Source organism: Ranitomeya imitator, chromosome 9 (genome assembly GCF_032444005.1).
Source record: "Ranitomeya imitator isolate aRanImi1 chromosome 9, aRanImi1.pri, whole genome shotgun sequence".
NCBI lineage: Eukaryota > Metazoa > Chordata > Amphibia > Anura > Dendrobatidae > Ranitomeya > Ranitomeya imitator.
In genome coordinates this window covers 40,119,372-40,136,736 of record NC_091290.1, presented here as the reverse complement: position 1 = coordinate 40,136,736, position 17,365 = coordinate 40,119,372, and the positions used below count along the sequence as shown (strand labels likewise).

The 17,365-nt window shown below is 40.8% G+C and overlaps 1 protein-coding gene across 3 annotated transcripts in view; it reads left to right on the top strand.

Annotated features, from left to right (window-relative positions):
- Positions 1-17,365, top strand: part of CHRM1 (cholinergic receptor muscarinic 1) — a 204,890-nt gene that overhangs the window by 89,905 nt on the left and 97,620 nt on the right. The window contains exons 2-3 of one of the 3 annotated variants that reach the window (XM_069738778.1): positions 16,407-16,528; positions 17,083-17,152. The exons of 1 other annotated variant lie outside the window; for it this stretch is intronic. The gene's annotated coding sequence lies outside the window, so the exon portion shown is untranslated. The remainder of the gene's footprint in view (positions 1-16,406; positions 16,529-17,082; positions 17,153-17,365) is intronic. One more of the 3 variants, XM_069738779.1, reaches the window with a different exon arrangement.

Sequence of the window (17,365 nt, the reverse complement as noted above, 5' to 3'; positions counted from 1 at the left end):
TTGATGCAGTAATTGATGCAAGAGGAGCCCTGACCAAGTACTGAGTGCAGTTACTGAACATACATTTCAGTAGGCCAACAGTTCAGATTTTACAATCATTTTTCAAGCTGGTGTTATAAAGAATTCTAATTTACTGAGATAATGACTTTTGGGTTTTCATTGGCTGTTAGCAATAATCATCAACATTAACAGAAATAAACACGTGAAATAGATCACTCTGTTTGTAATGACTCTATATAATATATGAGTTTCACTTTTTGTATTGAAAAAAATTGAATAAATCAACTTTGTGTTGATATTATAATTTTGTGAGATGCACCTGTTGAAGGCTGACTTTTTTTTTTTCTCTAGCTGTAATAAATCTGTCTTCTCTTCTGTCTGAAGGTCTGCTGATTCTTCTATTCTGCTTACAAGCTGTTATGTTTCTTTCATTTTGAGCCAAAATCAGCATACGCCATGTGACATGTTGGCAAATTTGGTGCAAAGCCCATTAGCATAGAAAAACTCTCAAAACAGTGATTTCACACACTTCCCTGTTAATAACTTACCCCCTGAAGTTCACAGTTTTGGGAAAAAATTATAATTTCCTTAACTGAAGTTTTTTTGTTGTCAAAATATAGTAAAATTTGGCACAATGAGAATTTTCGCCAAAATTTTGCACGTTTTTGATCTTTAGTGCAGCGGACTCCATCTCTTTTCTACAAGACTGGGGCTAGATAAAAATGAGCACTGGCAATTGCGGTGCAACACATTTACAAAAATATATGCCAGAAAATTTGAGAATAAGAGGCTTCAACAGGATATGCCATAAATGTCTGAGATTAGACATTTATGGCATATCCTGTTGAAGCCTCTTATTCTATCGTAAATTTTATATTAAACCTAATCTGTGTAATTTTAGTTAATAGATTCATTACTTTTCGTGGGTAGGCCTTCACGTTGGGTGTCACCAAAAACATCAATAAGACTTTCTTTTCGATGGTTGTATCCTTTAGTGACAGGTTTTTAAAAGGATTTTTCCAGGCTGAAAAGTCTTTGTGACTGCAGACTGCTGATTCATAAGTGCGTAATACGAACACTATCATGATCCACCTCAAAAGCAGGGAAATCGAAAAATTGTACATTGCACACTGTCATGATTCTTTAGTCTGCAGTCACAAAGAATGAATGCAGATTTTCACTTTTCAGCTTAGAAAACTCCTTTAAGGAGGACTACTTCTTGAAAAAAAATAATTTAAATCTGTGATATAAAGTCAGTTCTTGTGATTTTCTGTAATATTTCCCTAGAAAAGCCAAATGCACGTAGCACAGTTGACCTGACTGAAGAGAACAGGGCTTGATGGATTGTGAACATCACTTGATCAGCTCACATTCAATCACGATGACACACTGTTTGGCCAGCGAACCAGCTTCTGTACGGTGTCTGTAGTTTAAGCCAAGTATGTGAATAATTCAATTGACTTTTACAGACAAGGGTGGTCCTTCCCTTTTAAGTCCAAACTACTCTGTGCTTCAGATTGTTATGTATAGGTGGACCTTTTACTTTCTCCCTAATTTTACGGTAAGCATCATCACTTATATGTTACATCAAAACGAGACAGATAACAGTTTAATAGGTGATTAAATGAGTATTCCCATCTTGCAGAATATTCCTAGGATGCACCTTCATTTTACGATTAGTGTTGGTCCTGCCTTTGGAACCATCATGGGCAGGGCTGCCACTAGGAATTTCAGGGTCCCATACTGGCAAACTTTTCGGGCCCCCTTGAGACTCCGCTCAGTCTCCACCCCAGCTCCACCTCCACCTCCACTCTTGGAAAAACTCCACTTCTGCACCATGTCCTCACCAATCACATGTTAACAGTTCCCATTAAGCACCATATCACATACTCAGCCAGCAGCTTTTGCTTTGGCCAAAAGATTTTTTTAAGCCTGCCAAAATGACACGGTAGACTTTTTTGGCAGGACCCTACTCTATTCTAACCTATTAAACATTTTTTAAAATATCCAATGCTCTTTTTAGGAATATATTTTTATTAATTTTTCTTCAAGGGAATGTGTTGCATACATGTTTTTAAATGACCAATAATACCACATACAAGGAACAAATACCGCCACACCATAGCCAAACTACTTATTACCACCATATAGTGACCGAATAATACTACATTCAGGGAACAAATACTGCCACACCATGACTGGACCCCATATTACCACCACATAGTGATCAAATAATACCACATACAAGGAACAAATACCGCCACACCATGACTAGATGACATATTACCACCACATTGTGACCAAATACTACAATACTGATCATTAATTAAAAAAACCCACAATACTAATCTATATATATAATTGTCTAAGGGTTTTTCCGTCTGTCTGTCTGTCTGTCTGTCTTTCTGTCTGTCTGTCTGTCTGTCTGTCCTGGAAATCCCGCCTCTCCGATTGGTCGAGGCCAATCAGCGACGGGCACAGCATCGACGTAGAAATCCAGCGTCTCTGATTGGTCGAGGCCGCCAGGCCTCGACCAATCAGCGACGGGCACAGTGACGATGATGTCATAATGGTTGCCATGGCGACGATGATGTCATAAAGGTTGCCTCGACCAATCAGCTACGGGCACAGTCTGCCGCGAATTCTGGAATCATCATTGTCCATATACTATGGGGACATGCATATTCTAGAATACCCGATGCGTTAGAATCGGGCCACAATCTAGTATTACCATAAGTGCCATTATACACAGGCACTCTGAATACAGTGTATAGTGTACAGGTAATACAGGGATCATGGGTGACATTATACACAGGAGCTCTGTATAAGGTTTATAGTGTACAGGTAAAACAGTGATCACCAGTGTCATTATACACAGGAGCTCTGTATATTGTATATAGTGTACAGGTAATACAGTGATCACCAGTGACATTATACACAGGAGCTCTGTAGATAGTATCAGTGTACAGGTAATACAGTGATCACCAATGACATTCTACACAGGAGCTCTGTATATAGTGTCAGTGTACAGGTAATACAGTGAGCACCAGTGACATTGTACACAGGAGCTCTGTATATAGTGTCAGTTACAGGTAATACAGTGATCACCAATGACATTCTACACAGGAGCTCTGTATATAGTGTCAGTGTACAGGTAATACAGTGAGCACCAGTGTCATTATACACAGGAGCTCTGTATATTGTATATAGTGTACAGGTAATACAGTGATCACCAGTGACATTATACACAGGAGCTCTGTAGATAGTATCAGTGTACAGGTAATACAGTGATCACCAATGACATTCTACACAGGAGCTCTGTATATAGTGTCAGTGTACAGGTAATACAGTGAGCACCAGTGACATTGTACACAGGAGCTCTGTATATAGTGTCAGTTACAGGTAATACAGTGATCACCAATGACATTCTACACAGGAGCTCTGTATATAGTGTCAGTGTACAGGTAATACAGTGAGCACCAGTGACATTATACACAGGAGCTCTGTATATTGTATATAGTGTACAGGTAATACAGTGATCACCAGTGACATTATACACAGGAGCTCTGTATATAGTATCAGTGTACAGGTAATACAGTGATCACCAGGGCAATATACACAGGAACTGTGTATATAGTATGCAGTGTATAATGTAAGTGTACGGGCAATACACTGATTCATCGGTGATGTCTCAAGTTGAAGTCCTTCATCTTATCCTCCAACCAGGTAACATCCTGGAGACCGCAGACAGGGAACTGTGCACAGACAAGCTAAAAGTCTTAATTTCAGGAAACATATGTGATCTTGGTGAGTCTTATATAAACTTAGGCAGATTATCCCATGAGATAACACTGGGCCATCTGCAAAGTCTGACATGGAGCACAACAGAGTTTAGTGGACCAGGGTAAAGGAAACAAAGCCCAGATCTGGGACAGGTGTGTAACAGTAGTGTATGCCTCTTAATGATTTTGGTGCATTGTTAGGTCTTAGGTGCTCTGAAATCAGAAGTCTACTCCAGCTATGACTGTATAGCTGCTGTATATCAAAATATACATCCTTAATTGACTTGGAGCATTTTGCAACTATTCTTACCCATAACTAGACAGTATCAACTCCAAGAAGTGGCTAAAATACATATCTGATGCACATTTTGGCACACGACATCTCCTGTTTTTTTTTTCAACAATCTGCAGCTAAATTCTACCATATCAAAAGATGGGGTAAATACCAAGACAATATCAAGTGTAAATAGTGCTTGAAAAAAAGACCCCATGCCTTAAAGGGAACCTGTCACCTGAATTTGGCGGGACTGGTTTTGGGTCATATGGGCGGAGTTTTCAGGTGTTTGATTCACTCTTTCCTTACCTGCTGGCTGCATGCTGGCTGCAATATTGGACTGAAGTTCATTCTATGTCCTCCGTAGTACACACCTGCACAAGGCAAGATTGCTTTGCGCAGGCGTGTACTATGGAGGACGGAGAATGAACTTCAATCAAATATTGCAGCCAGCATGCAGCCAGCGGGTAAGGAAAGGGTGAATCAAACACCCGAAAACTCCGCCCATATGACCCAAAACCAGTCCCGCCAAATTCAGGTGACAGAGTCCCTTTAACGTTTTTTTTGCATCTTTTCTCTGTTAACACAGCAGCTTTTTCCAAGCTCGAGTGGAGATAAATACATGCAAAGATGGAAATAAGACACACGCCGATTCTCATGCTCCCATGATTTAGGGCACACATTCTACACTGGTGTTTCTGTTTCCAAAAAGGCATCAGTTCTTGTGCCCAGAATCGTTTTTTAGGAGAAAGGTTCTACGACTTGTGCAGATGACTTTAACATGCAAATCCGCAAACGACAAGACGAGTACGCTGAAATATAGATGTCGAAATATTATCTACGTCTCGCAATAGGGAATCAAAACATGGGCTGAATAATGCAGAATGAAAACCCTTTATCACATTGCTCTATCTACGGGTCTGACGACAACGACGATTGTGTTCTATATTGTCAAACAATGCAGTTCTTTATCTAGAACCGGCAAGAAACGCTGTTATGTTTGGAACCAAGAAGAAGACAAATACATAGCCGAGCTTCAATCAGAGATTAGTATGTGAATGAGAAGGAAAAATATAAAATATAGGCGCGAGGATGGAAAAGACAGGGAATGTTGAATAGGACTTGTAGAAGGAGCTTTTTCTTTCATTAATCTGTAGGTGCTCAAAGATCAGGATAGAAGAAGAAGCTTAGAATTCCGTTTTGTGGGACATTTCGTGCAATGTACACTCGGCTAAAGAAGTGATATTTGCATGAAATTATACATGGGTTAGTGCTGTATTTTTGGAATGAATTTTAATGCTTTGGTTTCCTGGGCTTTTCGGAGGGATCTGTGCGGAGCCGTGCATTATTTAAACCGTAGAGAGCTTAGTTGCGTTAACAATCTGCTAATAATGTAGAACAGCTCCGACCAATTAGAAAGCCGCTGCATTATGCGTACTTATTTATTATTGTTATCACAGTGCACACAATTTTACACAGCGCTGAACACAGGATTTCTACAATAGTTTTGACCCCAAGGCTAAATTAGCTCACTATGCACATCAACAGCAAGCGATGCTAACTACTCCTGCTGCTTCCAACATTCGCCACTGTCACCCTCGCCCACTGTACCTCGCGGTGACTCATGCCCCACGCATCACGGACTATATGTGTATACGAACATTTATAAATAAGTGTATCTGTATAGATTCAATATTTATTTCCAAGCACAAATAGATCCAATTTTTCACCGTAGGCACAACTTAAGTCTTTGACGTCACATTGTCATTTTTTTCTCCAATGTTCTACTCGAGCAATGGAGACTTGTCCAAAGAAGTAGTCTACAGGGTGGGCCATTTATATGGATAGACCTGGGTGGGCCACGTATATGGATACACCTAAATAATAGGGGAATGGTTGGTGATATCAACTTCCTGTTTGTGGCACATTAGTATATGGGAGGGGGAAAACTTTTCAAGATGGGTGGTGACCATGGCGGCCATTTTGAAGTCGGCCATTTTTTAATGCAGCTTTATAAATAGCCCACCCTGTACTTTCTTACATTGCTGCTACATGGTGACTTTAGTCTTATTTAGCCCAGGTCGGTGTTCTAAGATTTTCTCACCGTAGTTGCATCTTAACTTGAAGCTACTTAGAAAGGTCTTTCTTTGCACCAATATTGTTTCCTTTTCTACGTGCCAATTTTAATGTTATTGAAATAAAAAAATGCCTAATGCCATGTTTACTCAAATTGGGTAAAATTATGTCAAAATTTGGCCTATTTTCGATCCAAGTGAGATTCGACAAAACATCTGATAGCATTCGATAAATGTTAGTCTATGGGTCTATGCACACGTCTGATTTTTTTTCTTCAACATCTGTCCAAGGAAAAAAATTGCTGCATGCCTGAGTTTGACCTGATATTCAGATCAGCCACAAAAGTGAATTGAAACCCTCAGACTGCACTCGAATATAATCTGAGTGCAGTCAGATTTCCACGGAATTACAGAATGGAGAAGAAGATAATATTTTCCTCATCCAAGAGAATCGTATCACACTCTGATCACACTCTGATCAAACTCTGAAAAGAATTTGATCAAAGTGTGATTTGCATGATTGACCCGATTCTGTCTTATGAGAGAATATACGCTTGTGTCACCCGAGTCTTAGGCTGCAATTCTACAGTCCAGGCTGTTCTTTTTCATATTAATTTGGTCATTTGTTACTACATCTTAACTTTTGACATCAAAAAAGGATAAAAAATTATCCAAAAGACACCACTTCACAAGGAAATAATAAATAAAAAAACATAAATCTTTATTAGAAATATCAACATAAAAATATAAAGATAGCATGAACCGTGTGTACCACGAGACATGTATGAAGTATAGAAAAAATAGAGAATCAAGTCCATACATGCAGTGGAACAGACCAAAATTCAGGCTGGACTAGTAAAGTTCCACCAGGTCAGAGAGAGAAATAAAAAACACTAAATGGAACAGTAATTCATCAATTGATCTCACCCATGTTGCTGTAAGCCTCTGTCTGTGATGCCACTGAACGCCCCGACACGCGTTTCGCAGATGTGCTTTCTCAAGGGGAGTGTGTTTTTGTTTTTTTATTAATTATTTCTTTGGATACATTTTTATCCTTTTTGATGTCATACGTTTCATGAAAACCTATTTACTATTATGAGGTATTTGCTTCAGGCTTTCTGAGGCCCCTCTTATAGATTGATATGTTGGTGGACACTATTTTGATTACATCTTAACTTTGCAATTTATACCTATATAGATTATCAAAAAGATTTTCAGGACCCTGGTCCACCAGCCATGTCAGTTGTCCATGGCCTTCTACCTCTGCCAGAATCCCCGGCACCTCTTCTGATGAGTAGACCTGGCACAACATCATCATGCATGACCTGCACCGGGCTCACTAATAAGAAGAGGCGCTAGGGATCCTGGCAGGTAGGAAAAGGTTTGCGGTGCTCCGATCTTGCAGCCAAAGACTACTAATGTGGCCACTGGATGAGAGTCCTGCAAATCTTTTTGATCATTTCTAATATACTGTTGTGTAATATACACTATGGGGTCTCCAAAGATATATTGTTTTTTTTCCTAATATATTCATTAACCATCCCAAGGAATTAATAGTAGCTTAAAGGGAACCTGTCAGCAGGATTGTGCACAGTAACCTACACACAGTGTCAGGTTGGCGCCGTTATACTGATTACAATGATGCCTGGGGGGGATGAAATCCGTCTTGTGGTTGTTCTTTAATCTTTATTTTCAGTTTTGAGTTAATGATATGCTTGTGCTTTGGGCCCGGCCAGTGAGGGGTCTTCATGTGGTGCTCTGATTAGGTATTCACCAGTATGGCTTCTGACAGGTTCCTCATCCCTTAGTCACCTGCCCCCTAGTTTGCATAATGAATGTAATGAATTATATACACATTTGTTTGATGTAATTCTGAAGTTCCTAAAAAAAATCTTTGAAAATGGCGCCGGAAGTTCCTGCGCAGTAGCAGCTATTGGCGATTGCCAATAGCTGCTACTGCATAGACGCCGGTGGCGCCATTTGACTAGAGGAAAAAAAAATTCCTCCTCCAAGATTTGCCGCCGGCGCCTGCGCAATAGCAGCTATTTTCAAACTGATTTTTTTTTTTTTAGGAACTTCAGGATTACCTGCTGACAGGTTCCCTTTAATAAGTTAGCCATTGTCATTGAGTTGCATTGCTTCCTATCCACTGTAAAGAATATTTGACTAGTTACGTTAAAGAGAGTCTATCAGCGAAAAACGACTGTTCAAATCAAGCACAGGCGCTCGGGCCACCCATGGCGTGGTCAGCAGTTCAGTTTTCCTTCCCACCTTCTTGTTTGCCATCGATCTTGTCCATCTTCCTTGAATGACAGCTCTGGATTTATAGAGCCAGATGAGGATGTAGATTGATGGAAAACATGTGAGTGGGCAGGTGAACTGATCTGCCGACCACGCCGAGGGTGGACCATGCACCCGTACTTGGCTTGAACAGTTGTTTTGCACTGACATACTTCACTCCCTCAATCACCAGATTGTGTCTTGTTCATAAAATGAAGACAGGAGAGGGTTTTCTTTTGAGTAGAGGGTAAAATTTCATCACATTGTCAAAGACGGCAAGAACCATTCCTCAAACAGGAAAAATAATTTGTGAACGCTAGAGATGAAAATCATGTCTTCATTTGCATAACAACACAATTAAAAATAATTGGCAGGTTCAGTAGATGAGTTTTTCCTCTTTTTAGATACATCCTCAAGGCACAGAAGATACGTCAACATTTATCTGTAATTAGCGGAGCGCCAAACCTTCTGCCAAAATTGGATGGAAAATCAGCACATCATTGTTAGAAATCGTAACCACAACGTCAAAGTATAAAAATCTTCTCTTGCCGTTGAGCTGTATAAAAGACATTTCATAAATATAACAACGTGTGTTCATTTTATCGTCTCTAGCGCCTTCATTGCTAAAATATCTGCAAGGCCTCATTCAGACATCAGTGATTTTTCTTGTATGCAATAAAATGGGCCAGTTTTCCAAAACGGACCCAAGTGTGGTCCATCAGATTCCCATCCGTGTTTGGGCAGAGAGTCAGTTTCTACCATTGAAGTTTCATCAGTTTTTCTTGTATGTAACAAAAAACTGATGCAGATTTCTCTTAGCTTCTCCTCACAGAGAAAAATCGACAGTACAAGGAAGCAACTAGGAAGGTGTCCAAACTTTTTATTAACCCATAGACTTGAATGATTGAGTTTGATCCACGACTGGGATCAAAATCGGACATGTCTGCATTTTTTTTTCCAGGTACTCGTCCACAAAAAAATCCTTGTATGCAAGCAGCCCTACAAACTTTAATGGAAATCCCATTAAAAACATGAATGGTACTTGTATGTGAAATATGGGCACCTGAATGAGGCCTTATTAGTGGCTAAGAAGAAGTACTGATGGCATGAATGGGAATATATGGGATAAAATCACTAAAAATGCATAATTTTGTAATCATCACATTAGACCTACGTAAAATTGATATGACCTGCTGGTCCTATGCTGTAGGGACTTTTGGCGCTAACCAAGTCCTTAGAACTAGGGGCACCCTAGTCTATCTCTGTCCCTCAGATTATTCCTAAAGGTGGAAACACCAGGTTTTCATGCCTTGCTATTCTCCTATATCTACCCTGATAAGTCCCCTACCCTACTCCAAGCAACAATCTCCTGAACAATATCCAAGCACTCACTAACTCCAACCACGAACTACACCTCCAACTCCAAAACCAGGTAGTAAGAACTAGCACTGGCAATTCCTAAGTACCAGAGGCGAGCAGGTATAGTAGAGGGGAATGGCCAACAAACAACAACTGAGACAATCCAAGTAGGAAAACTCCAGGAGCTACCACTGAACAGATTAACCCTTGTACTGCCTGCAAGGAAAAAGTCTGCACTGATTAATAAGATGGTGAAGTACTTCTAAGCAGTACAGGAGTTTGTGAAACCAGACACCATGGTCTTCTGGCCCCTCTCTGTTATAGTATCATCGTGACACCTGCTCTTTGTAACAACCACATTTTTATTAATTGCTGTGAATATTTTAAGATCATATAAATATGTTGTTTGCTATTCATAATACTCATGTCTATCTAAAGTTCAGACCTTTGGGTCTCCTCAGGCACCTGACAACTATGTTTGCATCCCCTATCGTTAAAAAGGGGTTATTTCACAAATGAAAAGGTGGCCATATGTCTTGGAGCAAAGTCGAAGGAACTCAACGGTTTTTAGCAAGACCGGACGTCAAGGGCATCTATCTTTTTTGTATTGGGTTCTCTAGACTCTTGGATGGGGACGAGTTGAATTTCAACATCTGATCCTTCTGTCCTTCTAGGAGATAAACTATTGCCTGAGGTATCTGGCATCAACCTTATGCCTTTCATTCCAATGAAAACATATGCATGCTCAGCTGAACCGAGCATTCATGTGTATGGGGGAGTCAGGAGGAGCAGCTGTTGGCCAAACAAACCAGAACAGTTTGCCAACTGGTGCTGAATGTATAGTAACACCTCTAGGCTGAACTTTGAGGTCTAGTCCTGGCTTCAAATTTGCTGGTCTTCCACATTATGGATGGGTGCAAGAGCTGCCTAGTATTTACATTCACTAGTCTGGATCATAACGCAGACCAGGCTAGCACATAGTGCAATTTTTTTTCCATGCAGACCTGAGATCCATGTGTAAAGTATCCCATGTGAATGTAAGCTAACATTTGTCTGTATGCCGCCTGTATGCTGTCCATTACACACACAGACAGAACACAGCCTGAAAATACATCAGGGCGAAGAGGTAGTCCCACACTCAGGACCTTTCACTTTTAGGTAGAGAGGTGCTGATAAGAAAGAACGTCCCAAAATTTGCTGATCTCTCGAATGTCCATTTATTTGAACATACACAGTGTAATATTCCATTTCTCTTGCAACAGCTAGTTGAAGCAGCGCTCCTCCTCCTCCTCCTGTCAACATTTTTATCCTCTTAATATATTACAGTCATCATATTATACAGCACCATGTACTTACAATTGCTCATTTTTCCTTTCTACTCAGACAATTCTTCTCTTTTCTCTGCTCTATGTAAAAACAGGAAGTCTCTTTTCCCTGCATGAGTCATCCCCCGCTTCAACTCCTGACCCTGTTGCTCCCTCCTCCCCACTTGCCAGGGATTTTTTCAGTGATGACTCATGCAGGGAAGGATGAGTTCCTTTTTCTATATAAAGTGTAGAAGGATTTAACTAACCGGTTTTTAAAGGGATTTTCTGGTCTAAATTGATAAGTCTGCCATCACTCCATGTGACTGCAGACTTACGAATACCCCCAGTGTGCGCACTGTGATCTGCGAGAATACACCGGTTTCTGAGCTGGGAACAGCAGCAATGTATGTGTTGTGCATACTCCCGGTCAGAGCTCATCTGATGAGCGGGGCCATGCTTCATGCACTTTTATTGAGCGAGGCCATGTCCACTCGACTGCTGTGCCCACTAGACAGGCTCTGGCCTGGAGTATACATAACGCACACATACCTAACAGAAGTCGGCAAATCCTCGCAGCACACAGTAATCTTATCAATTTAGACCAGGCAACCCCTTTAATCAGATGATGTTATAGACCTAATGGAAAAGAGAAGAATTATCTGGGTAGAAAGGCAAAATTAGCAATTGTAAGTACACAGTGCTATAGAATATGATGATTGCAATATAATAAGAAGATAAATTTTGATAAGAGGAGGAGGGCTTCTTTAAGAGTAGTATGCGGCTGGTCAAAACTTCCCAATCCCCTTCACTGGCTAGCACAATTGCATATAATTTATATATATTTATAACAAATAATAATACTGTGGTTTATTTATGATTGTAGTTGTTCTCCCATATTTTGCCAGCATGATTTCTATTTTCTTCTGCATCACATTATTACATATTCCTTAAAATTTCTAATCTCCCCTGTGAGTATACAGAGGGCTCTTCAGATTCTGAAAATGCATACGTTTTCGCTTACTTAAAAGATGCACCAGAGACACTGGTACGATCAAAGGAATTTCATATGTTCCACATCCTCATCTCATATGTTCCACATCCTCATCCCCATCTCATATCCAGATGAATGTTTTAGTATGCAGCCATAATGTCAAAGGCACATATGTGCCATCACGGGAACAGCTCTAGCCTTGTCTTGGTTTGAAAACATACGAAAGTCTTTCTCCAGGATCTGATTCATTGTTTAGGCTTGTTGACTGAGAAGCGGTAAAATAGGTGATCGGAGTGACTGAACTCTAAATACAGAAAACAAATTTAATATTGGAATATTAAAGGGGTGGTCCTAAGTCCAAAGTTATTTTCATTCAAAATCCTTATCTTGTAATGCCATAATATAAACTATTTTCTAATATGCTTGAATTACAAATTCCATATCCTTCCCTTACTACACTAACTGCTTTTCTATTTTTTTTCACTTCCTTTTTGATGGCGCTTCATTTGAAAATCCCATTGCATGCTGGGATACTGAAATGAAGCATCATGAGGAGGCAGGAGCTACTGTAGCCTCTGCCCCTACCCTGAGACAATGTTTCATCAGTGACGCTCGTCTCAGGGGCTGGGCTAGTCCCTGAATGCAGTGCACTGTGTGATGTGCACAATGACAGTGCACTCTCTGTTGCAGACGCAAATCAGCAATAACGAGTTGGCAACAGCTACAGGGAGCATTGTCAGAATACCCAGCGTGCAGAGACCAGCACCACCCCCCACAAGTGACATCACTGGCCTCTGAATGCTGGGTATTCTGAGAACGCGCTCTGTTGCCGGCTCATTACTGCTTATCTGAGCCAGCAATAGAGAGCGCACTGTCATTGTGCACATTGCACAGTGCACGTCATGCAGGGACTAGCCCAGCTCCTGAGTCAAGCGTCACTGATGCGAAAGAGGCTGGAAGTAGAAAAAACCCATAGTGTAGATAGGGAAAGATAGGGAATTTTTAATTCAAGTATATTTGAAAATATTTAGAATGAAAATTTGTAACACCCACAGGTGGTGCACGTGGATTAGTGGACCCACTGTGCCACAGGACCGAGCCTGCCAAGGAAGGGGTGTGGCTTAGCAGTTACCTGGTTTTCACTGGAGCCCCTAGTGGTGAGGTCAGGCTTGTGCAGCAGGTAGCCACCAGGTACCACTCCTAGACAGAGCTCAGTACTGCAGCTGGTGACCCCAGGGGTCAGGTACACTTACACTGAATAGGGCTCCGTTCAGACTAATAGGTTCAGGTCAGGATCACTGCAGAATGGTACTGACACGGAGACTCAAATAGGGACAATGTTCAGATACTGGCTGCATCGGGACCAGGGTACTATGAGAACAGGGCTGGCCACACCAGGACCTGGGGGCAACATTCAGGAGATGGCCACATCGGGACCAGAGAAGTTCATGAACAGGACTGGCTGGACCAGGCCAGGGGACAATGTTCAGGACACTGGTCACACCATGACCAGGAGAGATCGGGAACGAGACTGGCCTCACCAGGACCAGGAATTCATGTTCAGGACCTGGCCACACCGAGACCAGTGATTCGGGTTCAGGGCACTGACAACAATCAGGTTCGGAACGTGGCCAAACCAGTACCAGAGGACCTAACAACTCACTAGTAGGGGAGACTACATACAAATGAATGCTATTGCTTCGGCGACTCCCCAAGGGATAGGGAGTCTTTTATACAGGTTGACACTTCGCAATTGACTGGGAGCCATCTTGGAGGTGAACTAATTATACTAAATGCCTCACAGCAACAGGCTGAAGGCATATGCTACAGTTAGGGCCAGAAATATTTGGACAGTGACACAAGTTTTGTTATTTTAGCTGTTTACAAAAACATGTTCAGAAATACAATTATATATATAATATAGGCTAAAAGTGCACACTCCCAGCTGCAATATGATAGTTTCCACATCCAAATCGGAGAAAGGGTTTAGGAATCATAGCTCTGTAATGCATAGCGTCCTCTTTTTCAAGGGACCAAAAGTAATTGGACAATGGACTCTAAGGGCTGCAATTAACTCTGAAGGCGTCTCCCTCGTTAACCTGTAATCAATGAAGTAGTTAAAAGGTCAGGGGTGGATTCCAGGTGTGTGGTTTTGCATTTGGAAGCTGTTGCTGTGAGCAGACAACATGCGGTCAAAGGAACTCTCAATTGAGGTGAAGCAGAACATCCTGAGGCTGAAAAAAAAGAAAAAATCCATCAGAAAGATAGCAGACATGCTTGGAGTAGCAAAATCAACAGTTGGGTACATTCTGAGAAAAAAGGAATTGACTGGTGAGCTTGGGAACTCAAAAAGGCCTGGGCGTCCACGGATGACAACAGTGGTGGATGATCGCCGCATGCTTAATTTGGTGAAGAAGAACCCGTTCACAACATCAACTGAAGTCCAGAACACTCTCAGTGAAGTAGGTGTATCTGTCTCTAAGTCAACAGTAAAGAGAAGACTCCATGACAGTAAATACAAAGGGTTCACATCTAGATGCAAACCATTCATCAATAACAAAAATAGACAGGCCAGAGTTAAATTTGCAGAAAAACACCTCAAGAAGCCAGCTCAGTTCTGGAAAAGTATTCTATGGACAGATGAGACAAAGATCAACCTGTACCAGAATGATGGGAAGAAAAAAGTTTGGAGAAGAAAGGGAACGGCACATGATCCAAGGCACCCCACATCCTCTGTAAAACATGGTGGAGGCAACGTGATGGCATGGGCATGCATGGCTTTCAATGGCACTGGGTCACTTGTGTTTATTGATGACATAAGAGCAGACAAGAGTAGCCGGATGAATTCTGAAGTGTACTGGGATATACTTTCAGCCCAGATTCAGCCAAATGCTGCAAAGTTGATTGGACGGCGCTTCATAGTACAGATGGACAATGACCCCAAGCATACAGCCAAAGCTACCCAGGAGTTCATGAGTGCCAAAAAGTGGAACATTCTGCAATGGCCAAGTCAATCTCCAGATCTAAACCCAATTGAGCATGCATTTCACTTGCTCAAATCCAGACTTAAGACGGAAAGACCCACAAACAAGCAAGACCTGAAGGCTGCGGCTGTAAAGGCCTGGCAAAGCATTAAGAAGGAGGAAACCCAGCGTTTGGTGATGTCCATGGGTTCCAGACTTAAGGCAGTGATTGCCTCCAAAGGATTTGCAACAAAATATTGAAAATAAAAATATTTTGTTTGGGTTATGTTTATTTGTCCAATTACTTTTGACCTCCTAAAATGTGGAGTGTTTGTAAAGAAATGTGTACAATTCCTACATTTTCTATCAGATATTTTTGTTCAACCCTTCAAATTAAACGTTACAATCTGCACTTGAATTCTGTTGTAGAGGTTTCATTTCAAATCCAATGTGGTGGCATGCAGAGCCCAACTCGCGAAAATTGTGTCACTGTCCAAATATTTCTGGCCCTAACTGTATATGGATGCAGCCCCTTTAAGAAGGGGGAAGCGAACACTAGGTGCACTTCCATTAATTGCAGCGTGTACCAAACATGCCAGCAGAAGGGGACCGTGCTGTGGGGAAGGAGCAATAAGTATGCCAGCGTCCCTGCATGGAGGGGGAGGGGGAAACCATGCAGGCGAGCTGGCAACAGTGTTACAAAATTACTTTGGACTTGGAACCATCCCTCATAAAGATAACATTGCCAACTTACCTTATAATTCATTATGGACGTCATTGGGGAATATGTTCCTGGAGGACCCGGCCCATCCATGCATTGCATGGACATTGACTGACCATTCATTTGATCAGAAGTACATTTCCCCCCAGCAGTGATAGGAAACGTACGATCAGCTGGAGTTCCGGTGATCAGCTGTTATCTGCAGGGGGTAGAGAAGCCGTCCGGCAATCAGCTGATCACAGGAATGGCTAACTTCTTGGAACAGTTGACCCACTTTACAAAGAAGTATTAATATGAAAAAAATGAAAGAGCCAGCTTTCTCCATGCTGAGGACTAAGTATTGCAAAATATTACAGTTCTGCCATCATTAATGGCATGGAGATACCTTTGGGTAATCCAGAAGAAAATCTTGAAACCATTAAAATGTGCAGAAGCCATTTGCTTTTTGCAAATTCTACCAATATATACTTCTTCATTAAGCTGGTCTCACGGTACATAGTAGTGATACCATATATTCCTCTTATCCCACAGACAGGGAAGAATTAAGCTAGTTGCAAAAAAAGTTACATCTATGTCTGAGTTTTAATTATAAAGAACTTTAGTAAGATTGTAGCATGCACCTAAATCAGTTTATTCCACTTGTAATCCACCCAGATCAAGCGAGCTATTCTCCAGGAATCCCATAAGAACGCTTCTTCCCTGCTGGGTTTAAACTGGTTTTCAATTGTCATCTTGTAACATCTTTCTGGTATCCCTCAAGTGAGAGGGAGAAAAAGGTAACACATAAATATTTTGTTCTTATTTTTTTTAAAATTATTTCTTATATAATATTTAGAATTATAGTAAATACAGGTGGGAGAGATTGAAACTTTTACACTTGAAATTCCCATAATTTACTACAGCGGAAATTTCAGATATACTGTATAGTATGGCATTACATAAAACAGATTTATGCTTTTCAGAGATGTGCTGTAAATAAATAAAAAATATCCACTGCATGATTTTTATCAGCAGACCTAATTTTGTATTAATATTGTTTAAGACTCCCCATCAAAATGATTGAATGTCTAGAAGGATTTTATTACCTTGTGTCAAATGCTATCAGACCTGACAGAGAGGCGCAGACCTGTCTTCCTCTATGGAGAGCAAAGACATGAGATTATATGAGACTTAAAAAAAAAAATCTTGAGATGTCATATGTATCAAAGCATGTAGTCACCCGGATAATCCAGTCTGTGTTTTACATAAATTCCTTGACGTGGTTCTTGAACTGATGATGCCTTTGTATATTTAGCTCCTTTTCAGCTATTTTTTAGCTATTTTTTCCCAGCACTCAAACACAGGACCTCTAATATGGAAGGCAGAAACTCTAATAGTGAGCCATAACTGAATCGTTGTTTGTAAGTGATTTTTTTCTCTGCCTAAAGATCTAAATGATACTCTGCTTCTTAACAGTCTTCATTGCCTAAAAATTTAAATAGCATTCTGCTTCTTAATAGTTTCCTCTGCATAAAGATTGAAATGGTAGTCTGCTTCTTAATAGTTTTTTCTGCCTAAAGATCTAAATGGTAAAATGGTATTGTTTGTCTTAACAGTTTTCTCTGCCTAAAGAT